This window comes from Miniopterus schreibersii (assembly GCF_964146895.1).
Source record: "Miniopterus schreibersii genome assembly, chromosome: 6".
NCBI lineage: Eukaryota > Metazoa > Chordata > Mammalia > Chiroptera > Miniopteridae > Miniopterus > Miniopterus schreibersii.
The window spans coordinates 24184659-24201653 of record NC_138107.1 but is presented as its reverse complement, the minus strand read 5'-3'; the positions used below and the strand labels follow the sequence as shown (position 1 = coordinate 24201653).

At 40.1% G+C, this 16995-nt stretch overlaps 1 protein-coding gene across 1 annotated transcript in view; it reads right to left on the bottom strand.

Annotated features, from left to right (window-relative positions):
- PRIM2 (DNA primase subunit 2) overlaps nucleotides 1-16995 on the bottom strand; it is a 308489-nt gene that overhangs the window by 289758 nt on the left and 1736 nt on the right. The gene's annotated exons all lie outside the window — the stretch shown is intronic.

Below are 16995 nucleotides of genomic sequence, written 5' to 3'. Positions count from 1 at the left end.
AATTGGTTAGCACCAGGGCAGAGGGTCATTAGCTTTTGCAGCAGGTCCTGAAGTCAGCCATGGTGTCACTTGTCTGGTTTTGCCGCTTCTCTGGGCCTGGAGCTGAAACACAACTGAGGCCTGGATGTATTTGATTCACTTGGTCAGAACCTCATTGTCCTGGGGTCTTAATGTTCAAGGGCTATTCTCCGGCTCCCATTTTTGTTCCCCCTCTAAGGTGGTCTAACCCAAATGACTGGCAACATGCCAGGGGAGAGTCCAAACCATGTAACAAGTGATATGCTAGGGGAGGAAAGGTCACTCTGGGGCAAGGTCCTTCTTTTCCCAGTTTTGCCTGTTGCTAGGCACCTGGGGCTTTCTGCCCTGGTGACCTTCTGTATTTGGTCCATTATCCTTGCTCTGCTCACATGCATCTAACTGCCTACCACAGTTCAACCCATGCTACTGATGAATTTAATAACAGGCTCCACGGTGGCCACAGGCAAATTATGTTCATGTCATGGAATGTTGTCCTGCTGAATCCAGATGTGACCCCAGGACCCTGTGACAGGAGCACTCCACACAGCTCCTGTAAGTCAGAGAGATCTGGCTTAAAGATGAAATCTGTTTATGACCCATGGGTTAGTCCAGCTAGTAGCAGTGCCCTGACTGAACGCAGCTTTCTGGCCCCTAATTCAGTGCCTTTTATGTGATCATCATCTTCCTTCTCTCTCAGAAGAGTAGGTGATGGGGAAGAGACACTTAATGAAGAAAAACTGACTTTACTGTTATTTCCCTTTAGATTTGATGGTATGTGAGATTTTAATTTTCCTAACATCCAAGAACATAATCATATGCAATGAGCATAATGACATTTAAAATTAGAAAAAAATAAAAACAAAACAAAAAATCTGTTATAATAATAGCATGAAGACTTAATAATTGCTTGGCCTCATGTTCTAACTTTTTCTCAGTCCAGCAGGAACTCATTACATGTCTACAAAGTGCAAAGCACTTGTATAAGTCTGCTGAGGGACTTGCCTAACACCCCCCAAGCTTTCTGGCTGTGGTTTTCAATAGCTTAGAGAAAATGTAATAGCCAACAAACATGAATTCAATTTCCAAACATTTATGAAGCTTAACTAACACAACTTCTTCATTCTTTTTGTCTTCATTTCGGCACTCTGCGCATTTTCCCCAAGGTTTTGGATTACTTCTCCTTCTATTTACATTTTTGCTCATCCCAATTTTTAAATTATTTATATTTTAATCTTTATTTCAGGACTACTTCTAAATCTTTGTGAGATGAGTAAGGAAATGACCAAATAAAAGAATAAATCATGTAAATTACAAGACTTGAAAAGGAGTCTGTGCAGATTTACTTTTCAATTTATATGTGCTACCTATTCATTTTCCATTCTCTTTTTATTTTCAGAGTGTCTGTACTACCTCCAGCCTCGGCAGGATGTTACTTCAAATGTGACTGTTCTTTCAAATAACTTCGGTGAAAATGCCTTTATCCTATTAAAGGAGATACATGAACTTCGGACCATTAACTAACACAAAAGCTTAGAGAAACCCTCCTTGTCAGCTCAATGTTTATTCAGTGGGTCGGCCATTCATAGTGACAAAAATGCTAAAAATATAGATTTTGGTGGTTTATTAATTAATTTTTAACTATTATTAATTGAATTCATTCTTTCTCTTTTTCTTCATTTCTTATTATAAATGTGGCCCCTTTGACCAATATATCAATGGCTGTTGTCTACAAAATAAAACAAGACCAAAAGCCTCATGACCTTTTCTAATTAAACGAGAAAAACATCCACTTATATAGTGTGTTGTTTTTCCTCAGACCCCCGCCATGGGGGTCAGAGACCATTCCTCAGCACCACCCTCCTGGCGAGGAAAGCACACTATCAATGAAATGCTTTGTGTCGTTGGGCAAACAGAACTTGACCTTGTGTTGCAAGATAAAGGGAAAAGTGTTGCACAAAGCAGCAGCATCCCCGTGTTACTGGAAACTGCTCCAGTTGATCAGAATGTTTCCCAGGCATTCTGCAGGTGTGGGCTGTGTAGGCGGTGGGCATCTGCAAGTACAGATAAGGCAGGGCCACTGGTGTCCCAGCTTTTGCTGCTGACTGGGTGACTCTGTTCTAATGGGGCAGTGACCCTATTCTAGGGAATACACCTAGAGGGCAATTTTCTTTTCACCATAATTCGATAGCCAATCATTTCCTCCCTTGTGAAACTTTAAGTGGCTTCCAAGGTTCTTGACATCAGTCCAGGACTCACCAACTGTTTGCTCCCTCAGATTCCTTCTCTTGTTCCTAAGAATCGAACTCCATTCTACACTGCCTTCTCTGTCTATGCACTCTCCTCAGGTGATCTTGCCCAGTCCCATGACTTTAAATAGCACCTACGCAACAGCATCTACATGTCCAACTGTTCAACAACTTTCCTTGAATTTCCAACATGCATCTCGGTCCCAGCATGTCCACTGTACATATTCTGCTGCTTCTCCTATGTCTCTGGAGTCCCTCTCCTCTTACAAGGCAGAGGCACTTTCCACTACAGAAGCTAACATTGCTGAGTCCCCACTTTGCCAGCCTCTTTTGCTACTGAGCACAAGCATATGACATAGGCTCTGCCAATCAGATCTACTTTCCCCACACTCTGAATCAGCAGCTAATGACATCTAGAAGTAGAGTCCACAGGGGGTCCATTCTAGTAACAGGGGTGGCAGTAGCAGTGGCGAGGGCTGGTCAGAGCTCTAAAGTGAGTGGCGGGGGCAGGGCTAGAAGCAGCCGGTTCTGGATCCAGTGGGAATTGCGATGTCTGCCTAGAAGCAGGAAGTGATAACTTCATTTAAGTCAATTTCCTAGCATGATACAGGGTTTTGTTTCTGGCTTTGTAGCCTCAAAAAACCTTGATTCCTCACCCTCCTAGTGATTCTAAGAAGTACCTAATATTTTTAAAATAAATTGTTTTTCTTAAATCAGCCAGAGTAAGTATCTATTGCTTGCAGGTAGGAATCCTGACTTATAAAATGTCTAAAACAGGACTCAGGGCAATTTATCCCCAAGTAACAACTTCTTTTCCACTAAAATTTGTGAGAAATTTAAAACAGTTGCAAAAAAACAACTGTTGTAGTCATCAGTTGTAAATGAAGGCAGCACGTACTTAAGTAGTACCGATTATCATACTAATCCTAAAATATAAGAAAATCTAAGCTTTGGTTAATAAATGAGCATGAGTATGTAAACTTTGAACTCAGTAGAGCTACAATAAATTCATTACAGCTTTCTATTAAATAAAAAACTCCTAGGTTAGACTGAAATTATGACGTGATTTAGTAACATTTCATTTACAAGCAGTTATTCACGAGTACAACTCTAGCCAAGACAAGGCACAAGTGCACAGGTGCTGCCCCAACACCGGTGAGGACCGAATCTCGGCTGGTTGTGGCGGAGAATTCAATTCGCCTTGCAGCAAATTCTTCAACAGGAGCAGGTCAGAGTGGTCTAGGGCAGGTCATATCTGCAAGAAGTTTATTCCATAATTGCTTTTGTGTTTGCACAGCCTTATTTCTCAGAATGTATGCATGAGACCTGAACTGAATATGGTACTGGGAACCTGACATTTTAGTAACTTGTTTCTCGGACTAACCCTAGCTCATTGTCTATGTCCTCAGTGTGGCAGAGCACTCTTGTGAGTTCTTTGTAGGGTTCCAGGGGGGATCCAGCTATAGGATTCTTAGATGTGAGGTGTGAGGTCTGGCTCCAGTATATCTTTTCCCCTACCCCACCCCACCCCTATCTCCTGGCATTAACTGTACATTCCCTCCAGCCTCTGGTTCTAGTTTCCTTACCAGCAAGCCGCCCTCTGGTGATGGGGCAGGGGTGGTGCAGGGGCAGGGTACCAGCAAGGTGGCTCTAGTCATCTTGAGCAGTGACCACATTGCCTGCGGTAAACCACCAATTCTGGAACACCAAATAAATGGCTGCACCTCTGCCATTCCCTCTCTCTTCCTCCATCATCTCCACTCCCTTTCCTCATTCAAGTAGGCACAGGGCAGGTCAATAATACCCACCCCTCCCTGAAGGCACCCTCAATCTTTCTCCCCTCTTGGTTTGGGCAAGAGTGTAAGAGCACCTCTCTGCAATGGAAGGGGGGACCTCTCACTGGGAACCTCATTCTCACCAGGCTGGCACCCCTGACCTCAAGGCCCCTCTTCCTCTTCACAAAACGTCTGTTCATATGGGCTGGAGTGAAGTGGGGGTAATTTTCCAACTGTGGAAACTCTCTTCAGGATGTGCATTTCTTAGCACCTTTGTCTTTAGCAACAGGCCTAGTGCCATTTCTGGAGCAACAGGCAAGTCCCATTCCTCAGTCTGTACACAATTACTTCACCAAAGTGGACGAGTCACAAGTTGACTCCACTCTGTTTGGTGGCAAATATTCCTTTTGGCAAGGGAACCCCAAGTCATCATGGGTGTCTTTTTAGTGGCAGAATCTGTTCTTTTTTTAAAAAACTCTTTCGTGCCAGTGATTTCTGATGGATTGAAGTGATTTTCACAGTTAACATGTATTATCATTATTATTATTATTATTATTTTGGTTATCCCTCACCCGAGGATATTTTTTCCATTGATTTCTAGAGAAAGTGAAAGGGAGGGAGGGAGAGATAAAGAGAGAGAGAAACATCGATGTAAGAGAGACACATCAACATGCACCCCAACCGGGCCAGGGATAGAACCTGTAACCCAGGTATGTGCCCTTGACCAGGAATTGAACCTGCGACCCTTTGGTGTGCAGGCTGATGCTCCAGCCACTGAGCCTACCAGCCAGAGCCAAAATGTATGCTTATTGATTCATTCAAAACCTGTTCATGGAGAATCTGGGATACAATTGTTAGCCAAAAAAAGACAGATGCTTCTCCTTAAGGAACTTGTAGTCTAGTGACTGAGAATAAGATAAAAGAGTCACACAAATATGTGTAAATTCAACCTCAAAAAACAACTGAAAGAAAATATAATTGGGAGGCTCAGGGAGGTCAGGAAAGGCCTTTTTAGGCAACTGCGGTATCTGTGTTTTCCCGTTATATTAGCTAGAGTCAAACGGTCTAGATAGGAATAGATTGTGAGCCTAAACACTGAATCGAGGCCTCAGATTTAAAAAGGCATTTAACCTCTTCATTTGTGCTAATATTCCTATTCACATACCCTCTTAATATTTATCTTAGGGGACCATCACCATTTTTCCCCACACCCTTCTTCCCCCTTTCCCTTATGTATCCAGCATCCTATTCTTAACTCAGGCTCTCCACAGCCACCAACCATCGTTTACACACACACACTCCTAATCTTTCCCATCTCCCCACTAAAGCTTCCTTTGCATGATTCCAGTTACTAAGGGGGAAATATTAGCCAGTGAATGACCACAACCATTTGCATTTTAAAAGGATATGTAATATTGACATGCAGAAAGTGTGAGAATGTAAAATGATGAATTGCAGAATTGTGGATTGCAGATGAGAGCAGACTGAACATAAGGAACCTTCTGAAAATTTCTTATATTTGAGAGGTGACTGGCCTTGGTAAATGGTATTGATACTTGATACCAAATTGGGGAACATGGCTTTTGGAACAAATAACACTATGTTGTTTGAGAATATCTATGAAGTTCACAGAAGACATTTAAAACAGAGTTTCTAGAAAGTTTTTCTTTTCCATGAGAATTCATTCCTAAAACAAAAACTCAAGGCAAACATCATTGTGAAATCGCCTGTAATTACTTCAGACACAAATCTAGATCAGATTACATCATTGCTTAATTATAATGTAAGGAGCATGGGCTTTTCAGAGCTCTAAATAAAGTCTGGTAGCAACTTGGGTTAAAAAAAAAAAAAATCACATGATATATTACTAATCTTCCTCTGAGAGTTAAGAAAATACACACCCTAAGATGTCATACAGTAAGAACGTTAAAATTGCTCATACCATATTAGGAGAAAAGCTTATGCTATGATTAACTAGCATGTTTTTCCTTTTGATTCGGTAGCCATCATATTGGTCTGGGGAAACATGAAACAACTTAAACCAATTATAAGTAATTTGATTTCTATGTTTTAGCTACAGAACTATAACTTTTTCCAGTATTAAATTATTGTCCTTAAAAATAACGTAATTTATATTATAATAATATTTGTTGGTAGACAAAAAAAATCAAAACATCTCACTTTTTTTTTTTCTATTTGTTTTGACATGAAAAAAGTTTTAGATACTTTTGTTGAGAAGTAGTAGAGGAAGAAAATTATTATTTATTGAGCATTTACTATATGCCAAACAGTGTTCTGGACATTAATGTGTAAGCTCTCATTTAACTAGCATAAACACTGTACAAAACCCACTAAAGAAACAGATTATTGTTAGTACCATCATTAATAATATGGTCTTTATGCGTTACTTTACAACTTAGAAAGAAATTTTAACGTGATTTTATTTTTATCAGTTTATATATTCATAGTCTAAAAAATTAAATAGTTCCAGAAAGTTGATGAAAAACAGTAATCCAACAGTAAAGCAATAGCTTCATTGCTTCCCTCCCAAATCTTATTTCCAAAGGACTCAATCTCAATCCTTTTTACCTGTTTCTTTTAGTATTTACAGCCATATTTCTATTCTTATTAATACTGCTATTCTAAGTTTTTTTTCAGTTTTATATATCTTTGAACTTCCTATTATGGGAGGTGAGACTATGGTTCTGTTACATACTTACTGTCCTCACACCCACACCCACACATATGCACACATATCTCCTCCTTCCTCATGATGTATGTTGTCTCGGCTTTTTTATTAGATCAATAGTCAGTATTTACGTGTCATTTACATTGTTAAGACCATGAGATATTTTTCATTGCTGAGCCATGTAGTATAGTAGGATTATATTTCCTTTCTTATACAAGTTTTTGTTTTCCTGACTTGTTTTGTCACATATTAAATTTTCAATGTATCTTACATTAATTTAACCTAAACTCTCTTCTAGAAATGTAAGTCCTGTCTCAACATATTTTTCAAAGATGTCAGGTATTCTATCAAATCTATCCCCTTGGAGACAGCCATCCTGGAGCCTCTCCCTTGTCTAGTCTACTAATCAGGACTTACTGTTCCCTCTGCCCCACACATCTGCAGGCCTGGGACTTTCTCCCTCTCTCCTGTGCTGAATCCCCCATTTTCTGGATCCCTAGTAGTTGGGTCAGGAGTCATTTATCGTCCGAAGCATGAAGAGGATATCCTGCTCCATTGTCATCTGGCTTACTGGTGTGTCCGTTGAGAAGCCTGAGGCCATTCCCAGCCCTGATCCATTACGTGTGGCAGTTTTTCTTTCTGAATATCTTTAAGATCTCTTTGTCCCAAGTGTTCTGAAATTTCATAATAATTTACTTTGATTCAGGTGTTTTCTCATCTGTTGTTCTGGGAAAGGGGTGGGACCTTTCAATCTACAACATCAATCCTTCTATTCTGGAATTTTTGAGTTAGTTCTTTGATGATTTCTGTCATTTTATATCTCTTTCCATTTTTATTCTACTTTCTGGGAGACTTCAATCCTTCTATTGAGATTTTTATTTTCTATTATCATATTTTAAGTTTCCATGTGCTGGTATTTTTTTAGTATTCTCATAATTTTTTGTTTTTTACTAATCTATTTTTGTTTCATGGATATGTTATTTCTTCTTATCTCTAGATTTTAATGAGCTGGGTGTCATTGTTTTAACCTTTTTCTCTCTCTCTTAGTTTCTGTTTTCTCTAAGTTCTAGCTTACACTTATATTTTGTCTCTGTCTTTGATGTTGGAGGCTCTGCTAAAATGCATGGGAATCATGGACTATTCACTCACATTTAAGAGCAGAGCATTCAAACCTGACTTGAAGCTGTGTGTGCAATAGGCAGGGATTGTAAACTGGTGAACTTTACTAGAGCGTGATCTGCTGAGGTTATTCTTAGGGAGACCCCTAATCATCAGTATCTTTAGGCTTTTCTTTTGGGCTTCTTAGACTTCCAGAAAACAACAACAACAACAAAAATGTGTCTGATGTTCTACATGAAGCTTGCTTGCTACTGATCTTGTAGCTGTATGTATCTAGAGTTTCTCCCTTCAATATGTGGACCTGCACTTGCCACTTTTGTTTTCAGTGTGGTACCTTCACTCCCTCTGGTTCTCTTTTTTGTTGTTGCTAATCCTCACCAGAGAATACTTTTCCCTTTGACTTTTTAGAGAGAGTGAAAGGGACAGGGAGAGAGAAAAATATCGATGAGACACATAGATTGGTTGCCTCCCACACGTGCCCCAACTGGGGCCGGGGATCGAACCTGCAACCGAGGTATGTGCCCTTGACTGGGAATTGAACCCAGTACCCTGAGGTCCGAGGGCAGATGCTCTAACCACTGAGCAACACCAGTCAGGGCCCTCTGGTTCTCTTTTATTCAGAAAGTAAACAAAGTCTGCTGTAGTGGGAGAGGGGCAGTTGACCACTATACATGGTGGTAGGCAAGGAGGGTGGGCGGTGGGTAGCAAAGGAGATTGGGAGTATCTAACTGCTTCTTTTTTTTTTTTTTTAATTTATCTTTATTGTTGAGAGTATTACAGGTGTCCCATTTTTCCCCTCAATTAACCCCCTCCACTTCACTCCCACTCCCTCCCCAGGCCTTCACCCCGTTATTGACTGTGTCCATGGCTTATGCTTATATGCATATAACTTCTTTGGTTAATTTCTTCCCACCCTCCACCCCCCTTCCTTCTTCCCTCTGAAATACCATCCTCTGTTGCATGAGTCAATGTCTCTGGGTCTATTTAGTTGTCAGATTCTTTTGCTCATTAGCTTCTTCTTAAAGAAGACCCTTCAACTTTTCCTGTAGTACTGGCTTAGTGGTGATGAACTCCTTTAGCTTTTTCTTATCTAACTGCTTCTTATACAAACTTTCAAGCAATCCTCCTGTTTTATCTTTCTTTTTCAGAGATTCCTGGTGTTTTAGAATTTAGTATTTTATTATTAATTTTATGATTATTCAGATCAGGAGGCAACTTTCATTGAAAAGACAGTTATTCGCAGCTGCCAAGAGGAGGAGGTATGCTGCATGACATAGAGCCACAAGGAGAAGCACCAGGGTCGTCAGAAGGCAGAAGGAGTGAGGGAGAAATATGGGCAAGAGCTTTTATTGTGGTTTTCATGGGAGAGGTGGGGTAAGCAGGCTAGGCTTGGCTAGTTCAAACAATTTCAGCAGGCTCTGGGGCACTGGGACTGTCCCTAGGGGCCTGATGCCTGCCCCTGGGATGATTTGGACCACAGAATGTAAGATCCTGATAAAAGAGGTGGGAGGTGGTGTGGGCTTTGGACCGGTTGCTTTGCAACGAAAGGCACAGTGAAGGAGACTCTACTATCTCGAGGAATTGGCTAGCTCTGGGAGGTACAGTTGCCCCACTATCAGTAAGGCCTCAAGCGTGTAAACATCAGAATAAGAAGGTATGCTTAACACACTTGGCACTGACAATTTCTGAGCCTCTGGGAGGTCTATGGTGCAAGGCGCCTCACTTCTGGGATTTCTTCACTGCCTGCTTATGGTTTGTCTTCCTTGGATGTAATATGATTATGACAAGTGAGAACTTGTCACCCACCCATCTTCTCTCTAGTTTCCAAAATCTTTGCTAGTGTCCTCACTCTCATTCATTCTCTTTGAATATTAGACATCTTAGAAAATTTCCCTGAGACAAAATTGCAGAAGGACTAGAATATATCTGAAATTCCTACCAGAGATAACAATTCAAAATATCTTGGACTTCCCAGCCTTCAGAACTGTGAGAAATAAATTCCTGTTGTTTAAGCCACCCAGTCTATGGTATTTTGTTATGGCAGCCTGAGCTAAGATGCCTAGAAAACAAGTTAAAACATTTTAGCTACAGCCCTAGCCAGTTTGGCTCAGTGGTTAGAGTGCTGGCCTGCAGACTGAAGAGTCCTGGGTTTGATTCCCGCCAAGGGCATGTACCTCGGTTGCAGGCTCAATCCCTGGCCCTGGTAGGTGGGTGAGCAAGAGGCAACCAATCAATGTGTCTCTCTTACATTGATCTCTCTCTCCCTCCCTCCATCCCACTCTCTCTGAAAAGCAATGAGAAAAAATATCCTCAGGTGAAGATTTAAAAAACCCAAATATTTTTGGTACAGTCCTTCAAAGGAAATTAAATTGAACCATTCAAGAGATGAATGGAATAGACAATGCTTCACAAAGAGAAGTTTGGTGGCCTTTCTGCACAAGCTTCATTGGGTATCCCTGGTTTCTAGGCACTAATGATGGCATACCCTAGCCATTATGATAGCCAAATAAATGCACCTCTCGTTTCAAATGTCCCTACCATTCTCACCAAGAGGTAGATCCTTAGAATTGAAAAGATTTAATTACCTTCCTAGAGATGGATGAAAATTAAGGTAAAAGATACTTATGACCAAACCTATCGTAAAGGATGTGGATTTTTTCAAATAGACTGAATGAATCTAGGTAATGCGCACTCAGTGATGATTAAAATTAACTGAGTGCTGGAGGTCTTTCCCCAAGTTTTCTAAACTGTGCATGTCTCTGAAAATTCTTGCGCAACTGTGGGAAAGGGAAGGCAATTCCTAATTTAAAGACTGATAGTGGTTATCTTACAACCCTAGCAAGTGAGGACTCAGATCAGAATTAATTTGATATGGAGAATATATACTGTTCCTATAACAAATCTAACTTAGCTGATATTAACCTTCTCACTAGATATACATTGACTGAACAAGCAGTTGGATAAACTATAGCAACAACAACAACAACAAAATACATAGCCTAATCAAGAGAAAGAAAGGGAATCACCAGGGGCCTTGGCAGTTCAGGAAAATGCCACACCTGAGGTTCAAAACAGAGGCCTGAATGTCCTCAGGGAAATGAAGACGTTGCTTGTCTAGATGAAAGAGGGAGCTGGAAGTGAGACACTGATATAAAGACAAGACACTAGAACAGCTACCAAGCTGAGAAAAGGGAGCTAGAAAAATTCTGTCGAGTGGAACACAAACACCAAGGAAACCTGTCATACATGAGGGAAGCGATTTTCAATCTTTTTCATCTCATGGCACACACAAACTAATTACTAAAATTCTGCAGCATCTATAATATAACACATTTTTTTACAGATCTGACAAAAAAAATAGGTACAATTTTGATTCATTCACACCGATGGCTATTGTTGTGTTGGCTGTTGTCATTTTTTTTTTTATCTGACAGTCTAAGGGAAAAGACTTCAGTGCCCCTCACTAAATAGTCAGGTCTTGCATGTTTTAAAAATTCTTGGGGCACACTGGTTAAAAATTGCTGCCCTAGGGTTCTGAATGGAGAAAAAGTTCCTGGGAAGAATCAAATCCCCAAACCTATACCACAGATGGGTATGGTTTCTGAATTTATACTATGTACATGATATGAGAATTACAAGGTGAGAATTTAACATAAATGCTGATCCCAGATGCATTCTCAAGCCCTGGATTTGGAAAAAGCAAAGATAAATAGAAGATATCAGACCACTGGACAGGGTCTGAGCATATAGAAGTCTCATAGAAAACACAGCCACAGTGAAGATGAATTCACATTCCTAAACTACAAATCATACAAGGACACATGATGAATGTGGAGAATCATCAAATGCAGTAAAAAAAGAGAATTAGAAATAATGGAACAATCCAAAAGGGACTAAAATAATTATGTTCAACATATTATAACAATGCAAGAAAGATTTAAAAAGCATAATAAATAATTTGACTACAGGAAAAAGAAATAGAGACCTTAACAAAACAGTCAACATCTGGAGATTTTAAAATATAGTAACTATAAATTCAATGAACAAATTTAAACTGTAGAATCAAAATAGTTGGAGAGGAAATCAGTAAACTGGAAGATGTCATCACACATAGTGAAGCCATAAAGATATGAAAAAATATGGGAGATTAAGGGTAAACTTCTTTTAACAGGAGTTCTAGAAGAAGAAAACAGAATAGTTTAGAGGCAATATTTGAAGAGATAATGGCTGAGAATTTTCTAAAACTGAAGAAAGCCATGATTAAAGTAGCACTGCAAATATTGTAGGTAAAATGAACACGGTCCATACTCAGGCACTAAAGAACAGTGAAGATGAAGAAAAACTCTTAAAAGCAGCTAGAGAGAAAAAAGATACATCATTGTGTTACCCGAGTCTGAGGGGCCTCTCTCCTCCTCAGTTCTGCTTACGCTGGTGAGAAAGAATTCAGACAAGTGACAGAAAGCAATGTTGAAGCAGAGCAAGAGAATTTAAGGAAGCAAAGCAAGTGAATTGATTAAGAATGCACTTGACATTAGGCACACGTGGACAACTCAGCTAGTCTGAGCACCCCTCTTTGTGGGGGCTCAAGAGTTTTATACTTTTCCCCCCTATAAGTTTCAAGGTTCCTCTGACAGATAGACTAGATTTCAAGGTCCCCCTTTTACATTGTTGTGGCTTTTCCCAGAATTTATGAGAACATCTGGCAATTTTATCTTGGCAAGTCCCAAGACGGTTGGCTTCTTTATTCAGTGGGTGAGATAAAATCTCCCTTTCCCCCCCATAAGTGATATGATTCAAATGCTTTGGGGGGTTTTGTTATTTGTCCCCCAGACTTCATCTGTTCTTGGGTGTAGCTGGCACAAATGGCATTAATTGGGTCTTTGTTCTCCATTTTCTTAGACAAGGGTGATTTAAGCTATTCTCTGGTTAGGGAGGAGGGGTATAAACCATTTGCTCTCAAGTGTCCTTGGTTGGGGAAGACAAGGTCTTGCAATCCATAAGCCGGCTGCAAGCTAGCCACACTGTTTGGCCTCGCTTAATTTTCTTGTCTCAGTTTCCCCATTCCACTTGCCCAGGAATTTTCCTAGCTCCTTACTATCCTGCCACAATTGGCAATGCCATTGGCATTTCTGGAGATGCGTCCATTTGGAAATATTTCTATGCATTCCATTGCATAGCGGCTCTCAAATACAGTACTACTACTTCTATCTAGGACACTCCCACACCACACAAAGTATCAGTATAACATTGCCACATGTATCTCATTATTGAATCAACTCTACATTTCTACAACCTCCTTCCCAATTCTTTCTTTTTGTCCCATAGCAACTCAGTTTTTTAAATTGCTTCAGGCATGAAACCCCAATCACTGATTAATGTGCAAAGGACTATACTTAAGAAAAAAATTTCTGTTGTAGGCATCAAGTATTTGATTGTTAGCATAGTAGAACATTTTCCCATCACTGTATGTGACTTAATAATTGCAAGTCCAGGTGTTGGACAACCAAATGATTTTAGATTTATAATTGGTCATCAAGAGAATTGGATTCTTGTACCTAATTTACCTGTAGGGCATGTGACCTTTATTTATTTCATTTGCATCTAAAGTAGGGTTAATCATATATTCCCCTATTTATTTTATGATAGCACTGAGAGGAACTTAGATTAAGGTGTGGCTGACAAAATGGTGATTGTGAATAAGCTTTTGAAAATGCATTAAATGCTAGATCACGTGAGTGATACATAAACAAATGTTCCAATAGATGTACATAGAAGAATATCACACAGATACACTCCATTTTTTTAAAGTCCTCACCGGATGACATGCTTAAGGAGAGAAAGGGAGAGAGAAAAAGAGAAACATCGATTGGTTGCCTTCCGTACAAGCCTCAGCTGGGGATCAAATCTGCAACCCAGGCACGTGCCCCGGCCGGCGATGCTCAACCAATAGAGCCACTCCTGCTGGGCTACAAGTGCACTTTTATATGCCAGCAGCGAAGTCCTTAAAAATCAGAGTGCACAGACAGGCCAGACCTTTCAGGGAGATCTCTTGGCACACCAAAACTATTTCAACAAAAGCAAATGTACATATGAGAATGACTTGGGCAGTGAAGGAAAAAAATAGAAAGATTGCTATGTTCTAAGAATTCCTTTATCTATAAGTACCCTAAATCCTGAAGTGTCTATGATGGTACAGACTAGCCCATGTGAGACTAGAACAATCTGACAAAGCACAAAGGAATCTAGAATTAACTGAATATTTCCTGACTCACACTGGCTAGGACTTATAATTAGTTCCATAGTGATCATATCAGCAAGGTAGTGTGATATTGTGATTTATATTAATAAATATATATTTGGTTTTTGTCTCCTGTTCCTTTATGAAACAGAGCTTCTAAAACCCTTGGGATTACCTAAATCATGAAAGCCATAAAGATGTGTTTTGTTATGTGAATGAGATGACTTTTGGAAAGCCCCTAAATTACCTAAGGGTGGGAGCTGGTTGTCAATGGAACCAATCCTGTGATTACATGGTTGGAACTTTCAGTCCAATCCCCTGACCTCAGGGAGGGGGAAAGGGGCTAGAGATTGGGTTCAATCACCAACGATTTAAATCAATCATGCCTCTGTAATGAAGGCCCATAAAAATCCCAGAGGACTGGCCTAGAGTTTCAGGGTTGGTGAACATGTGGAGGTGCTGGGACAGCGAGAGGACATGGAAGGTCCTTGCATCTCTTCCATCTGGCTATTCCTGAGTTATAATTCTAAATTGGTAATCTAGTAGGTAAAATGTTTCTCTGAGTTCTGTGAGCCATTCTAGCAAATTAATAAAACCCAAGGATGAGGTCCTGGGAACCTCCCATCTGTAGCCGGTCTTTCAGAAGCACAGGTGATCCATTACCTTGCAACTGGCATCTGAATTGGGTAGGAGGGTGGGGATGGACCGTCCTGTGGGACTGAACACTTAACCTATAAAATCTGGTGCTATCTCCAGGTAGACAGTGTAAGAATTGAGCTGAATTGTAGGACATCCAGCTGGTGTCTGAGAATTGTTGGGGGGGGAGGGGGGAGGATCCACATGTCAGAATTGGGTGCCAGAATCTCAGCTGGTCATTCAAGAAACTTGTGAGTCATTCTTGACATTTCCGCTCATTTCTGCTCCATAGCCAAGTCTGACAGATTCTACTTTCACAGTTAAAAACAAATTCATCACTCTAAAAACTCCTGTTACCACCTCAGTTAAGCCTCCATCATGGTCTCTCATTTTCCTCTACACTGTACCTTCTTGTGAGACAGCAGCCAGAGAGATCTTTCAAGTGGATCTCCTTATCTCTGCACTAAATATCTTTCAAAAGGCTTTCTCCAATATATTTAAGATATAACCCAAATTGCTAACATGACCCATGAGGTCTTCACCATCTGGCCCCTGCCTCCCTCATTACTTCTTTTTTTTAAAAAAATATGTTTTTATTGATTTCCGGGAGAGAGAGAGAGAGAGAGAAACATCAATGATGAGAAAGAATAGTGGATCGGCTGCTTCCTGCATGCCCCTCACTGGGGATCGAGCCTGAAACCTGGGCCTGTGGTCTGACCAGGAATCGAACCGTGACCACCTGGTCCATGGGTTGGCACTCAACCATTGAGACACACCTAACAGGGCACTACTTCATTTTATATCGCTTGCCACCTCATTTCCCACACTAGCTCCCTTTCAATTCCTCCAACCCACCAAATTATTTCCTGCCTTGGGCCATTGTACATGTTGCTCCCTCTACTTAAAATCTTTTTCTCCCTATGCTTTACCCAGCTAACTAATTTATCCTGCAGATAATAGATTAAATGTCACTTTGTCTGAAAGACCTCTCTGGCTCTCCAATTTAAATTAGGGGCCCCCCAAAACCTATACAATTTTATTAACCAATGTCACCCCAATAAATTCAATAAAAATTTTAGAATCCCCTTTTATGTGCTTCCATTGTATTGGTTATTTTAGTTCACATAATTATAAATATGTAGATGTACATATGTATAGTTTTCCTCACCAGGCTATACACTCCAAGAGGACACAAATTATGTCTATTTTGTCCATCACTGAATACCCAGTGTCCAGTACAGTATTTGGCACAATATTTTTTTAAATAATCCTGTAAAGATGGATAACTCTGCATTTTACATGAGGACACTGAGATCCAGGGTGAGATAGATTTTAGGAACTAAAACAGCCCTGGCCAGCATAGCTCAGTTGGTTGAACATCCACCTGTGCACTGAAAGGTCACTGGTTCAATTCCGAGTCAGGGCACAGAAACAAAACAAAACAAGAACAAAAACAGTATTCTGATATCTGGCTAGAAAGCATAAAAAAATTATTTCCAGCATGGTCTATTTGATTCTGTAGACTATTAAATTATTACTGTCTAGACCAATAATATAGTCCCCTATTATCTGCAGGAGATACGTTCCAAGACCCCCAGTGGATGCCTGAAACCACAGATAGTAATAAACCCTATACATTCTATGATTTTTTTCAATTCCTGTCTAGGGCCTCTGTCTGTGTGGAGTTTGCATGTTCTCTCCATGTTGGCGTGGGTTATCACCAAGGTACTCCGGTTTCCTCTCACATCCCAAAGATGTGCACACGAGGTGAACTGGCATGTCTAAATTGTTCCAGTCTGAGTGCATGGGGGTATGTGTAAGTGGCCTTGCCATGGAAAGGTGTCCTGTCCAGGGTGGAGTCCTGCCTGGTACCCTGAGCTCTGGCCACCCTCAACCCTGAGCTGGAATAAGTAGGTTGAAAAGTAACTATCTTATTGTTTTTATTAATCTTTCTTAAATGTAGATATAGTTCACATTTATTTCGATGTTTAATATTAGAAATGTATTGGGTCTTTAGTCAGAAGTTTGGTGATATTTTTGTGACCAGAAATATGCTGTAGAAACTTAACTCTTGTTTATATCAATCAGAATATTGTAAAACTGATTTCATTACACATTGTTTTCACTTAAAGTAACAACTTCCCAAGAACCTATCTATGACGTTGAGGACTTACTATACATATATATCTATGATAAAGTTTAATTTATAAATTAGGCACACTAAGAGATTAAGAATAACTAATAACACAATAGAACAATTATGACAAAATACTG